At 45.4% G+C, this 13,061-nt stretch overlaps 1 protein-coding gene across 2 annotated transcripts in view; it reads left to right on the top strand.

Annotated features, from left to right (window-relative positions):
• The first annotated feature begins 4,561 nt into the window (after positions 1-4,561).
• The window catches only part of LOC106045463 (rho guanine nucleotide exchange factor 5), a 37,566-nt gene continuing 29,066 nt past the window's right edge, over positions 4,562-13,061 (top strand). For both annotated transcript variants that reach the window (XM_048046792.2, XM_048046793.2), the window contains exon 1: positions 4,562-4,694. The gene's annotated coding sequence lies outside the window, so the exon portion shown is untranslated. The remainder of the gene's footprint in view (positions 4,695-13,061) is intronic.

Consider the following 13,061-nt stretch of genomic DNA (forward strand, 5'->3'; position numbering starts at 1 on the left):
TTTGCTGTTCTTGGTCATAAACCATCTTTTCCTTGCACTAATTTCAGGTTTAGATTCTGGAAAAATATATATATATATATATCAAACGTGCTCTTTAGCTGTGGGAATACTTTCATATAGGTCTCCATATATTAGTCAGGTGGGAATACGGCTTGAACAGCAATACTCCACGGAAAGCAGTGTGATGCAATGTTGAATATCACGTATGATTTTTGCAATGTTAGCTGAGGAAAATCTTCCTAAAAATTTAAAAGCTCACTACTGTTTCACTGGAAATGAAGTCACTAAGTTGCCAAACCCTACTGGAAAGCAGGAAACAGTTGATTTTGATGACAGTATATATCATCAAAGGCTGTGTAATTGCTTCAGAGAACACACTTCATATAAGTATAGTTCCTTTTTCTATTTCCCCAATATTTACTTAAAGGATCTTCTTGTGTGTTCAAGTCCATATTCTATTAATCTTGAATAAAAGGATGTTTAAGGGAATTAGACTAAACTTTAAGCTATTCCTTTCTGTCTTTTAAAATGTTACATAAGAAAAGAGATGCAAAGTTTTAGGCTACGTTTTGCTGTAGCTAATCATTGGAAATCTTATGTAGGAGATAGGTTGTAGGGGTTTTTTTTGTGTTTTTTTTTTGTTTTGTTTTTTTTTTTTTAATGTACTGTTATGAACTTCATAGTGGCTTGGCATGTTGTCTGCTCAGCTGACAATATTTGCACAGTAACCAATGATGCTAATTTGCCTGGTTTTGTTACTAGAGGCTGGCCATTCCTAGCTCCAATCAAGCAAAACCAGGAAAAGTCAAGGAAACCAGCATTTGTACGTGTGAAACCAACACACGAGTGTGAGCCCTGACATGAGAAGTCATTTTCCTTGACACCCACCTGGATTGCAGGTGCAAGTGCTGCAGCTATGGCTGTAATTAGGAAAGCTCCTCAGTCTCCACCAGGCCCCAGTCCATTTGCAAAAAGCAAGAACAACCTTTTTGCCTTTTAAAGCAGGCAGTAGCTTATAATCAAGGGAATTGCTGGGCAACATCAGGGCTAAATGGATGTACCTAAATAAAAATACATTTTTGCCAGTTTATGCGGCTGACACACAGGGAGACTCCAGCTGAGCCCTTATCCTCATGCCTCTAATAGCAGACTTTGTCTCTGATGGTGAGTCTGAAGACTTGTCTATTTGTTTAAAGTTTCTTGGCGGCACCTGTAAGAAAGTGGGTTTTAGCAAGTAATCTATTTAGGGCAATGGCCCAGTTTTCACATCAGACACAAACGATATATATGCTATAAATGCTACTATAAAAGTAAGTGACGAAATCAAAGCTCAAAATGCTGCTCCTTCCTATCTGCTGTCACAAAGGGAAATCAGAGTATGATACACACCTGAATCTGAACTGGGGAGGCTCAAACCTGTATTTCTGAGAGATGATTTACATACAGAAACAGCTTAATATTCCATTGCATCCTTTCTGCCCTCTGAGTAAATCCAAAAGAATAGCTATAGAAATCTAGATATAATCTGTCAATATAACTAAGGCTGTATTCAAGATAAAAAAAGCTGAATGAACTGTGCAAATCTGAACATTTTCTTCCCTTTTACTCCAGCATTTGCTCTAGCTCAGTAATATGCTAGCACCTACAAAAACAGTAAGAGCATGGGACCTGTGGCACCAAAGCTGAGCTGAGGTCTGGAAGACTGCATTTCTCACAGTGTGCTGGAGAGGGGTCTATGGAAATAAACTGCACTGGATGGATGCTAGGACTCTGCTCACCACTGACAGCAAACAATAAATAAGGAGCAGGAGGAAATGTGGCACTTTTTTTTCTTCCTGGAGTAAAATGAATGTGTTGGGTACACAGGTGGTGCAGTCCAACATTTGGAGGACTGAAATGGGAGATGATGCTTCTCAATCCACCTGACACATTTGTCTTTTATACTCTCTGTCCTGTTTCCCACTAATGCTGGCTCTCACCACAGAGCTCATCAGCTGTGGCTCTACTTGCCAAAAACGTTGACTCACTGTAGCTCATCCTCCTACAGATGAAGGATTACTCCCAACATGGGGCAGGACCTCTCCTGCTCACACTGTGTGGTGTTCCAGATGTGCAGATGTTCTAAACAAACAAAACCCCTTTCTTTTACCATGAAAGTGGTTAAACTGGCACAGGCTGCCCAGAGAAGTTGTGGAGTCTCCACCCTTGGAGATATTTAAAACCCTGCTGGACACAGTTGTGGCTACTGTGGCACAGCAGCCTATTCCAGTTGACCCTGCTCTGAGTGGGGTAGATGATCTCCAGAGGTGTCTTCCAATCCCAGCGATTCTGTGAGTCTGCAGCATACCTATCGTCCACTGACCTTTCCTCCATGCCACTAAGGGAAGACATACCTTAATGGCATTTCAGGAATTTTCATGGGTCCACAGGGAAGTTAGAAGCCCAGTTCCCATGGAGTTAGGGAAGGAAAGCTGGCCCACAGAAGGACATAGATACTGTGATACTGAGAGCTGCATGTTATGACTTTTAGACACTTCTCCCCAGTAGGTAATCCATGAAGAAAACTTAGGCACTCAAATTCCCAGTGTAATGGGCGGGGAAAGCAAGGTACCTCAGGATATGATTCACAAAAGCAAATAAGAAAAGTGCCTCTGGAGCTGCTGGAGGTGCCAAGAATAGGGGTAAAGGTTAAGCCCTTCTTAAACAATACATCATCCTTTTCTAAAAGGCAGAGGTGCCATTTCCCACTCAGCATCCCCAATTCCAGCTGCCAGCTGCTAGGAGCTTATAAATGCAGTGGGAAGAAGCATCACCTGTTTATGTAATGGCCCAGAGTTTTGTGCACCAACCCATGAGACACCTGATGCAGAGCTCATTTCCCCAGTCTCTTGGCTTCTGGGAATTTGAAGCATCCATTTTCTCCCAGCTGACTTCAGATGCAGTGGTATGGAATAGGTGCATCAACTGCAGAAGCTGTTCCGCTATGATAAAATTATTCATCCGTACAAGTGAAGGAAAGCATTAGCTGAATCAGAAAGCAGTAGCAAGCACAAGTACAATTTTGTCGCTGGCTGAGTAGAGCTTTGAGCATGCCACTTGTGGGGGCAGTTTTCCTGCCTGGGAGATCCCACACAGGGAATGGAGAGTTGAGGAATGCCCAGGTTTGGGCTACAGGGTTTCTCCAGTTGTTCGGTCAGGCTCCTCCTTCTCTTTCGCTCCAGAATGTCCTGGTGGATACAAATCAGCAGCCTCGTTAAATTATTAGGAAAAAAGATTCATGGAAGAGATGGCATTGGATATCTACGGAAGGAGACAGAAAATGTAATATAGGTAATTCCTTCCTCATTCACTTGTCTAGCGTAATTCTTTGCTCCCTCTGCATCCATTGTGAAAAAAAAAATCTAAACTGCAATTAAGGGAATTCTCACTAAATCCTGTACCCCTTTAAGCAAATTAAGGTATCTGTGCAGCAAGTAATAAAACCAGGGCAGCAGAGAACCAAGCAACCTACTCTATGTTGTTAGGGAATGAAAAACGCACACTTTCCAAATTTGCCCCTTCTTTTATGATCACAATAATCAGCTGTTTCAGGGCACAGGGTAAAGAAAGGCTGAAATTAGTGCTATTTCACTTTGTCCTGCTACTCCCAAACTCACAATGTTTTGTACCTAGCTGTCCTCCCCTTTTCTTCTGCATTTATTTATATCTTTTCTCTGCTGGCCTCTGTCCTACTCTGCCAAGTCAGGGAAACCTCCCTACAGACTGTCTGTCCCTATGGCTACAGTCAAGCTGGCAGACAGGGAAAGAACTTCTTTTACTGGGAACTGATATGCTGTCCCCTTCCAGTACACAGCTGAGCACAACAACCAGAGAAAGCCTTTATGCAGCCAGGCTTCCTCGGGGTATTTACCTGTGTACCTGGGAGGACAGGATCCTTGAGAATGGCAGCTGTGGATCCTGACTTTTGGTAGAACTTTGAGAGTTTTTCCACCCAAATTCTGCACAATTTCTTCCGAATTGAGCAGTTATATTCCCTTACCTTTATCTGACGATCCAGGACACGATATCGGGATCTCTGAGGTCTGAACCCTGCCCCACGCTCCGATGACAACTCTTCTGGTACCCGGTGCTTTCCTTAAAACCCTAGCTGCCTGTTGGAGAGAGGGGGAGGAGGTAGAGAGCGGAAGGGTTCAGGCGTGCAAAAATAAAGACTGGAAGAGGGAAGAGATGAGATTCGGGTAATGAAGATGTGTTTGGGGAGAGGGAAAAAAAAAAAAGCACAAAAACTAGTCCCTATTTCTGGAGCCGGTCGGGGAGATGGATCCCGGGGCCAGGTCTACCCACTCTGCCGCCGCCTGGGAGGGCGTGAGGCGCCTTCTCCCCCCGGAGCCCGTCGCGGAGCGGAGCGCTGCTCCTCGGCCCGGCTGCGAGCGGAGCCCGAGCACAGCCCCGCCACCGAGCTGGCTCCGGCGGCTCTGCCCGCGGCCGGCCCGGCCCCGCACGCCAATCAGGGCGGCCCGCCTGCCTTCCTGTAGGTGTGCCCAGCTCACCTGCGGGCCGCCACATACCTGCGGGCCCGGGGCAGGCAGCGACGCCTCGGCCCGGGCGGCGGGGGGCAGCGACACCGGCGGCGCCGGGGGAGTTGGGGGGCGTGGTGCTGCTGGCCCCGGCCCGGCCATGTGAGGCCGGCGCAGGTAAGGGCGCTGCGGGCGGCCCCCAGGGAGCCGCGGGGCCCGGCCCGGCGCGGCCCGGCTCGGCTCGTCCCGTCCCGGGCCTGGCGGCGGCTCCCGGGCGGGCCCAGGTCGGTCCGGAGGGGCGGCTGCCGCCGGGGCCGGCGCGGCGGGGAGGGGAAGGAGGGAAGAGGGCGGCCCACCATTTTAGGAGCCGACGGGGCGGAGGGGGAAGGAAGGAGCTCGTCCTCCTCCCGCGGGGCTCGGCCCGCAGGTGCGGGAGGCAGGGAGGGTGGGCGAGGGGCCGCCGCCGCCGTCGGGGGGAGCCCCAGGGAGCCGGGCTCGGGCCCGCAGCGCCCCTCGGTCCCGCTCCTGCCCCTCGCAGGTAGGGCCCGCAGTGTGGGCCCGGCCCGGGCTCGGCTCCCCGCAGCGCCGCGCTGCTGGCTGGGCTCCGGCCCCGGCCAAGGGCAGAGGCCCCGGCGGCTCAGGGCTGCGTTTGAACTCTGGACGCCTCGTTGTTTTCCTCCCCGCTTGGCTCGCTGGCGTCTTGTGACTTTTATGGCCTGTCACGGAGGAAGGGAAGGCAAGATACCTGCCCGCTGCACGCTTCCCTTCTCGTCTCCGTGGACCCCGGCTGCTGCAGCAGCTCTGGCAGCAACTTCAGTGCCCCAAACAACCTGTCGGGGGGCTTTCCAGCTTCCAAGAATGTGGCTTGACCCACCACCAGTTCTATCCATGTGCTTGATGCTTTCATCTATTTACAGAAGTTGGATGAGACCCTGGATCAAACCTAGCAAGGAGTGCAGGTGCAGGGGAGGAGATCTGAGTTCCATTCATCTGTGGGAAGATGTATCTGCTACATATCTGTATCTGCTAGATACAGATGCTGTTGCCTTGTCCTTGAACCGCTTGCCCATTCCTTGCTGACCAAGCCACATCTGTAACATGCTGCCAAGAGTTTTGTGACATGATGCTCTTATGTTCTGGAGTTTCTCACAACCAACATGGCTTGTTAAAGGTGGCTTGGATAAGGGCAGAGTCCTTTTAAAGAGTTGCATGGGAGGGAGGTGTCTTGGTTTGGAGGAATAATGTATGGATGACCCAGATTTCAGAAGTGCAACTGAATTGGGTGAGGAGGAGGCATCTGTAAATCAGGTTTGAAGTTGTTCCAAATCTGAATTATTCTTAATTCTCAATTACTGTTAATGTTTGGAACAGTTCAGCTGGCCACGTAGAACCTCATTTTGCCAGTTCACAGCTTAGGGTAGTATTTGTAGTGCTGTCTGCACAGCAGCCCAGAGGTCTTGATAAATCTGTCAGTGAAGTTATATGCTGTAATTGCTAATGGCAGTAGTGGACTAGGCCTGAGCTTGGTGCTCCTGCTGAAGCCCCCTGTTCTTGGTGTCTGAAACAGCAGGACTTGGGTGCTTCTTCTGGAAACCTCTCCTACATCCTGAAAGACTTTGCTGCTAGGAGCCGTTCCTTGGGTCTTGTTTTACTTCATCCTGCTAAATTTAGATGGATATTCTTGGTTTTGTTCCTTCAGTCCTCTCCTTTCTTACAGATTGCTTTTTTCAAATGCCTTCTAGAGGTAAAGAGCCACAGTTTGCTATGGCCTTTGTTTATTTGTTTTAATAGACTGAAGTCTGGTTTAAAGTAGGCTGATTTACTCAGTTTGTATTCATGTAAATTATGTTCAGTCTCCATGGCTATTCCAGGCAAAATTTCAGGAATTGTTGGTAAGGGAATTCAAATTCATAATTGGATCCAACACCCCCCCCCCCCCCCCCCCCCCGAATATTTGATTCTAAGAGTATTATCCTTTCTGTCATCTGGTATCTCTCCAACCTGATATTTGCTTACTGGGTACTGTTCAGCTACGTTATAGGTAGTTTATTTTAATAGTTGTACCTGATAAACTTCTAATTCTTTTCAACTTTGCAGCTCCTCACTGAACTCCTTTTGTATCATTTAATGAAGTACTTACAAGTGACTTCAGTGCAAGTATGGCTGTGCTCCATTGTTTCAGCACTTGGGCCATACAGAGAGAAATTGAAATCCCTCTTCTGCAAGGTGATTGTATGGTGGATGTTCATACTATCAGCATTTGGGGGCAGATACTGTACTCTGACCCCTGGCAGGTATTTACATTTGCAGCTGGTTATCCCTGCATCAGATTCAAACTTATATTAGAAAAGTACCCAGTCTTGATTTCAAGATATCAAGTGATATCTTGTCTACACTGGTTCCCCAGGTAAATTATTCCAATGGCTGATTACCCTCACTAATTTCTTATTTGAATCTGTCCAGCCTGGTTCCTAGCCACAAAGTCTTGCTACAAATCTTCGTGCCAGGTTAAAGAGCCTGTTGCTGCCAGGATGACACATTCCAGCAAAAAGGTGGTCTACTGTATTGCAAGTTTACAGCTGTTATCCATGCTAACCTCTTACTTCTGGCAATAGACAATTGTGGAACTGTAGTCATGGAATGGCTGGTGTGATATAGAGTGACAGCTAAGTGCTTATGGCTGTGGAGACTGTGCTGAGATGGGGATTTCAGAGAAATGGGGTTGAATAACTTTAATTGTTTGGATTGTGGCTTCATATGGTGTTTAATCCAGTGTAACTACAGGCTACTTCTGAAAGACTGATCCAGTTCCTCTCATCCAGTCCTGCCTGTGAGCTCCTGGTGCTTCCTTTGTATCAGATCTAGTGATTGAGCAGGAATGAATCAGTTCAATCATTGCTCCAACTGAAAATTAACCCCCTTCCCCAAACAAAAAAGAAAATGTTTCGGTGGCCAGGTAGTGCTAGGTCTGATGCAGAAGGATAGCTTGCAGCTGGGCATGACAGACATGGAGATAGCAGCCCATCCCTGTGCTGGATTAGATGCAAGAGGGAATCGTACATTTAGTCCTTATATTTCTGGGCTGAGGTAAACAGGCTTTGGTTGCACAAATCCTCTCAGCTGGCACTGTCATTGAAAGAAGCTGTTCTGCCTTCCCTTTGTTATCCATGTCAGTTTCCCAGGCTGGCCTATTGTGAGGCCACATGTGTGCTTATATGTCAGAAGAGAAAGGGCAGCATGGGGGTGGGAATAAGGAGGGCAGGGGATGGGACAGTGTCAGCTTATGACAGGCTTAAACTAGTTTCACTTATGACAGGTGAAACTAAGACTTGAGGTACAGTAATTGTCACAAACACACCTTACCTTAAACCTTCATGGAAGCTAATTTTTTAAAAAATATTCCCTTTAAAGCAGGTATGTGGGAACAGCTGCCCAGATTTACTCATTAGCCCAGGTTAACTCAGTTGCTTGACTTGGAAGAACTCTGGGTGTTGTCAAGCCTGTGTTTAGGTCAGCTCATTTCAGGTCTATAGTCAAGAAGCATGTGTGGAAGTTAGACCTGGTGTGGGAAAGAGCACATAACGTATAAAGAAGGTCTGTGCCTTGTCTGTGATGTGTTGATACCTGTGAAAGCTTAATGAGCGCAAAAAACGTTGGTTGCTAATGCATTTGTTTATTCTAGATGTGAAGTTTTCGGTTGTTTCCAATGCCTAAGCGGGTAAGGTACCTGTTTTGGGAAAGCTTCATTAACTTGGTCTCTTCTATTGAAGATTTCTTGATGATTCCAGATTTCTTGATCTTCTGGTGGAAATAATAGATGGAGAATGGGTTTTGTCCCAGCAAACTGTTTTAAACACTGTTCCATCAAGTGCAATGCTACATATTGCAGGGAATGTAGAGCAGAGCCTGTGGTGAAGACTGATTTTGAGCTCACAGTTCAGGGGTTGGATTACAGCTAGGTGATGATAAAGAAGAAATCCCTATGACTTTAGTGAGAGTTCAGTGCAAAGTCAGTGGGAGGAATATTGGTTTTGACAGTGGGAAAAATGTAGAAGGGGGAAAGGTGCTTACCCTGACATGTGTATGTAAATAGACACACATATGTAGATATATACAAAATAGAGGGTGTTTTGATGTGAGAAGAGGTTGAGGTGGAGTGGCTATAGAAACTGTAATTGGATAGTATACAACAAGTGAACTGGAGTGGGAGGAAACACGTGAACTTGCTGCTCAGAGAATACTGCATTAAAGCAGAGTTGGCCGTAAATTAACTTCATGAGACTGTATCCTATTTGCAGTAAGTCACGTAGAAGTACGTGATGACTAGAGCCACGAAAATATTCAGATGTTGCACTAACTCTTTGTAGTCTCAAATCAAACATTTAGGTGCATGTAAATTCTCAGTGTGTGAGAACTGGCCTTGTTGGTGCTTAGACAGCATCTAGCGTGGGTGTCCCTGCCCCAGAGCATACACAAAATTTCCCAAATCCTTATCAGGGTCATGCCAAGGTGCATAGTGGGATTCACAAACTTAGAGGTCCCTTGCATGTGCCACCTATATGCAGAGCACAGTCGTATGCATGCTGGTGAGATTGAGCCTTGCACAGAGTGAGACTGGTATGGAGGAGCTCTGGGGAGGAGAGGTGGGGAACGACTGTCACTTCACTGATGAATCCAACAGTAGAGTTTGAAGTTTCAAAATATTCTAGTCTAGGGGAGGAAGGATTATGATTACAGTACTAGAAATTGGGTTCCTTCCCCATAGTAGATGAAACTAGAGTTGGAAGATCTACTTCATCTACTAGAGTAGATGAAGTAGAGTTGGAAGTATCTCTGTGTTCCAGGTAACTGACATATCAGTGAAAAAATTGGTACACAAGATTGAAAAGCATACTCCTCACAAATGGTGCTCCCCCCCCCCCCCCCCCCCCCCAAAAAAAAAAAAAAGGTCTCAAAATACTGAGTATATGGGAGGCAGAAAGCAAATGACCACTGGACCTGTTTACAGAAGACTGTTAAAGGATATGTGAAATTCTCCTCAGTCCAAAGCAGGAAGTGTCTCTGCCTGAGGGAGCAGAAGATCCTGGTCATGTCAGGTAGGATTGTTTTAGGTCGCAGAAGCCCTGAGATAATCAGCTGACGTGTGGCGCAAGGCCTGAGGTGGGCCGGGAGCAGACCTGTAACCTCTTGGACACGGCCATTGTTTGCAGCTGCCACAAGGTGGCTGTAATGGCTACGCTTGCATATGCACATAATGATAGACAAACCAGTGTTAAACTAACACATAGAGACTAATGGGAGCAGGGGTGCTTCGCCCTTTGTTGCTGAGAAGCTACAAAAAATCAGTGTATGTAAGTTTTATAGTATATACCCTTTATATTCACAAAAAATGATAGGTCTGATGATCAAAAGTGCCTACAAATGTTCTTTGAATAGTATAAGTCTTAACTAGACCCTTACATCTTTGTTACAGTTTCCTGCCCTGCCAGGAGGTGCTAGTTGAAACTTGGTAAGGGTACACCAGTAAGAGTACAGCTTTGCTGGTATGCTTCATTTCACAGCAGAAGGAAGGATGTTCCAGCCATGCTGGTGTCTAGCAAAACTCTGATGCCATGGCCATGTCTTTAGTGGGACTGGGCTGTAAGCAAAATCCTTCTGGCATGGGCGAAGCCTAGGCTGCTGTTTGTACACATGAATTGTACTGTAGATATTCCATAGTACAGGTGTCTGAGGGTAACTCTAACCCTGTGAAATGTAATCTGGCTGCAACATTTGAACCAGCCTCCTTTCTAAAGCACTCAGAGATCACTATCTGTGTTTACAGGTGAGGACTGTCAGGTTGCATAGCAGCAAAGTTGAGAAGGTGTGGTGTGTGTGTTTCCCCTCTGGATTTACAGAAGAACAGATGTTCCAGCCCTGCATGACAGGAAAGGTGTCTCACTACACAATATTTAGAACAACGAGGGTTAGGTCCTGAATGTTGGTATTGTACATGGCTCAAATAAATCTTCCTATTGTCTGCTGCCTCTCTGCATCTATTTTTCCGTAACTTGCTTTGCACATGGAAGTATTTCAGGCTTGAGCCTAAGTACCTTCTAGCTCATGGATCTTATAGGTATTTTTAGCAATACGTTTCTCTCTTCCTTTATGCGTCTCCCCAAGGAAACGTGTTTTCTCTTGGAAAAGTATGTTTCAGATGTAGGCAAGAAGAGGCTCAGGATGGGCCGGGGGGGGGGGGGGGTAACACTGAGAAGGCTGCAGTACAGTGCACAGCCCTGCTAGGACTATACATTATGAAAAAAACGTGGGGGACGAAGAGAGGATGTTGTGGGAAGACAGTTGAAAAGAAGTGGGAGTACTATTTTGATAGTAAATTATGGGTTTCTGTATTTTCATAAAAGCACAAGTGATCTAGAGAGACTGGTACATGGCCCCCCCCAAGCCACCTAATGCCTTTTTAACACTGTCTAACTGGCCCTGTGTTGAATGGCAGGGAATACATTACTGCACTGTCACTCTCTTCCTCATCCGCGGGTACTTCTGCTGTCTTGCTACGGAGCTCGTATCAGTCTGTCTGTCCTGTGCCATCAGGGAAGGCAGCCTTCCTCTGGCATTCCTCATGTCATCCACCTTATCGTTCTGCACATTGAGTAAAACAAGTTGTTTCCTTCTTGAGAGGTGCAAAGAAAAGAGCATGAGCAACTTGAACATAAGCTGGAACAATGACTGTGTCTTTTGCTGGAAGAGCAAGGCTAGGCATGCCAATTATGTCACCATACTGTGTGCTGTGACAAGTCACAAGGGAGGGTCCGGCCATAAAAAGCTGCCTAAAATTGTGGCTGCATGTATGGAAAAATGGCAGCTGAGTTGCCCAGTGGGCATTATCTGATATATTGGAGGCCTTTCCCTTAGTTCTATATGCAGCATCACGTTTTCCTGTTTAGGTGCTAAGTGTATAATAATAGTGATATCAAAGGCATGAGAATACACAATGGAGTGTAAAAGTGGGAAAATGGAACAAATCCAGCTCTTTAATAGTCATAGCAAAATAGCTTTGAGGAAAAAAGTTTAACAAGAAAGTGGTAGATTTAATTGGTCGCATGTGCACTGAAAACTGTCATTGATAGAAATCTCAAGTTCAGCAAGACAATATGAAGGCAATTCTGCCCTGAAAAATAAGTTTTACTGGTATGTTTCATTTTATAAGTTATTTTAAAAGGCAGTGGTGCACAAAGTTTGATTGTGACAATGGAAAAGAATGAACAAAGTGCATTTTTTTGGGGGGGGGGGGGGAGGGAAATGGTACTAACAGATGTAGGTGCCAAATTCAGAAGTGTTGAGGCAAGCATGTGCAAAAGTATCAGCTGTGTTCTGTTTGTTTGCTTGCTTTTTCTTTGTTATCCCATGTAATACTGAAAATAAAGCTGAATTTCTCCAGTTTGTAAACACAGTGTTATGACACAGAAGAACTCTCCAATATATATTATTACTTCAGTAATATGCTGTCTTGGAATAGTTGTCAGAGGACCTGGTGGAATTGCAATTTTGTGCTGAAGGTAAGCAGTAATCCTGAGTCAAGAGTTTAAGAACAGGTTCCTAAAATTAAGTACCTGAATCCATTCAGAAACAGTTAGATAAGCATAGCCTGACTGAACAATTTCAATGTTGCCAACATTATTTTTTTTCCTTTATCACAAGTAATTCTGTCTGTGGGCTTCTTAAAACCACAGCTTCAGAATTAACAGATGATGTGAGAGTAACAGTAGAAGGGGGAGTGTTGGATTTTGGTGGTGTTTTGTTTTGTTTTATTTTTCATCCAAGAAATCCCCTTGCTGTCTTGATTGTAGGGGAAGGCTTGAAATGGGACATAAGAGTAACCTGAAAGTTCCTAAAGCAGAAGGCTTAAAAAAGCAACCACCCAAGCTTCCTTTGTCTTGAACAAGAGATTTTAAAAATAAATAAATTAGTGTGTGGATAGGTGAGGACCTGTGCACCTAATTTCAAGCACTTGTTTGTAAAGATTTGGTTTTCAAGAACAGTTCAGTGGAGATACTTGCTTTGGGCTTAGACAGCAAGAAATATCTGATGCCATGTGTCCTAAGCTCGTAAAATTGTCAGAATTATAGAAAGGGACTTGTGTGAATGTGGACATGGTGAGAAATAGGCAACTGTGGATACCTGACATACGTAAGGTTATGGGGCAGGTCCTTTCATTGACTGGACTGTGAGATGGGTATAGCACAGGTGTGAAACAAGACTAACAGTGATCCAGAAGAAGGAGCTGAAACAACTAATCTGGGACACTACTTTGTGTGAAAAATGTATCTGTTGTGTGTACTAAGCATTTCTGCAGCACAAAAGGAAAATATTTTAAGAACATGTCTTGTATCTTGAAGAACTTGGAGGCAAAAGACACAGTGAAGGAACAGTATGGGCAGTTAGTGCACTTTTGTTGGTGAAGAGATTGAGTAAGACTTTTCTTATAGTTGCAGTCAGATCCATAGTTTATAACAGGGCTTTGCATGTTGGGTGCTCTGAGCAGAT

This window comes from Anser cygnoides, chromosome 1, assembly GCF_040182565.1.
Source record: "Anser cygnoides isolate HZ-2024a breed goose chromosome 1, Taihu_goose_T2T_genome, whole genome shotgun sequence".
Lineage (NCBI taxonomy): Eukaryota > Metazoa > Chordata > Aves > Anseriformes > Anatidae > Anser > Anser cygnoides.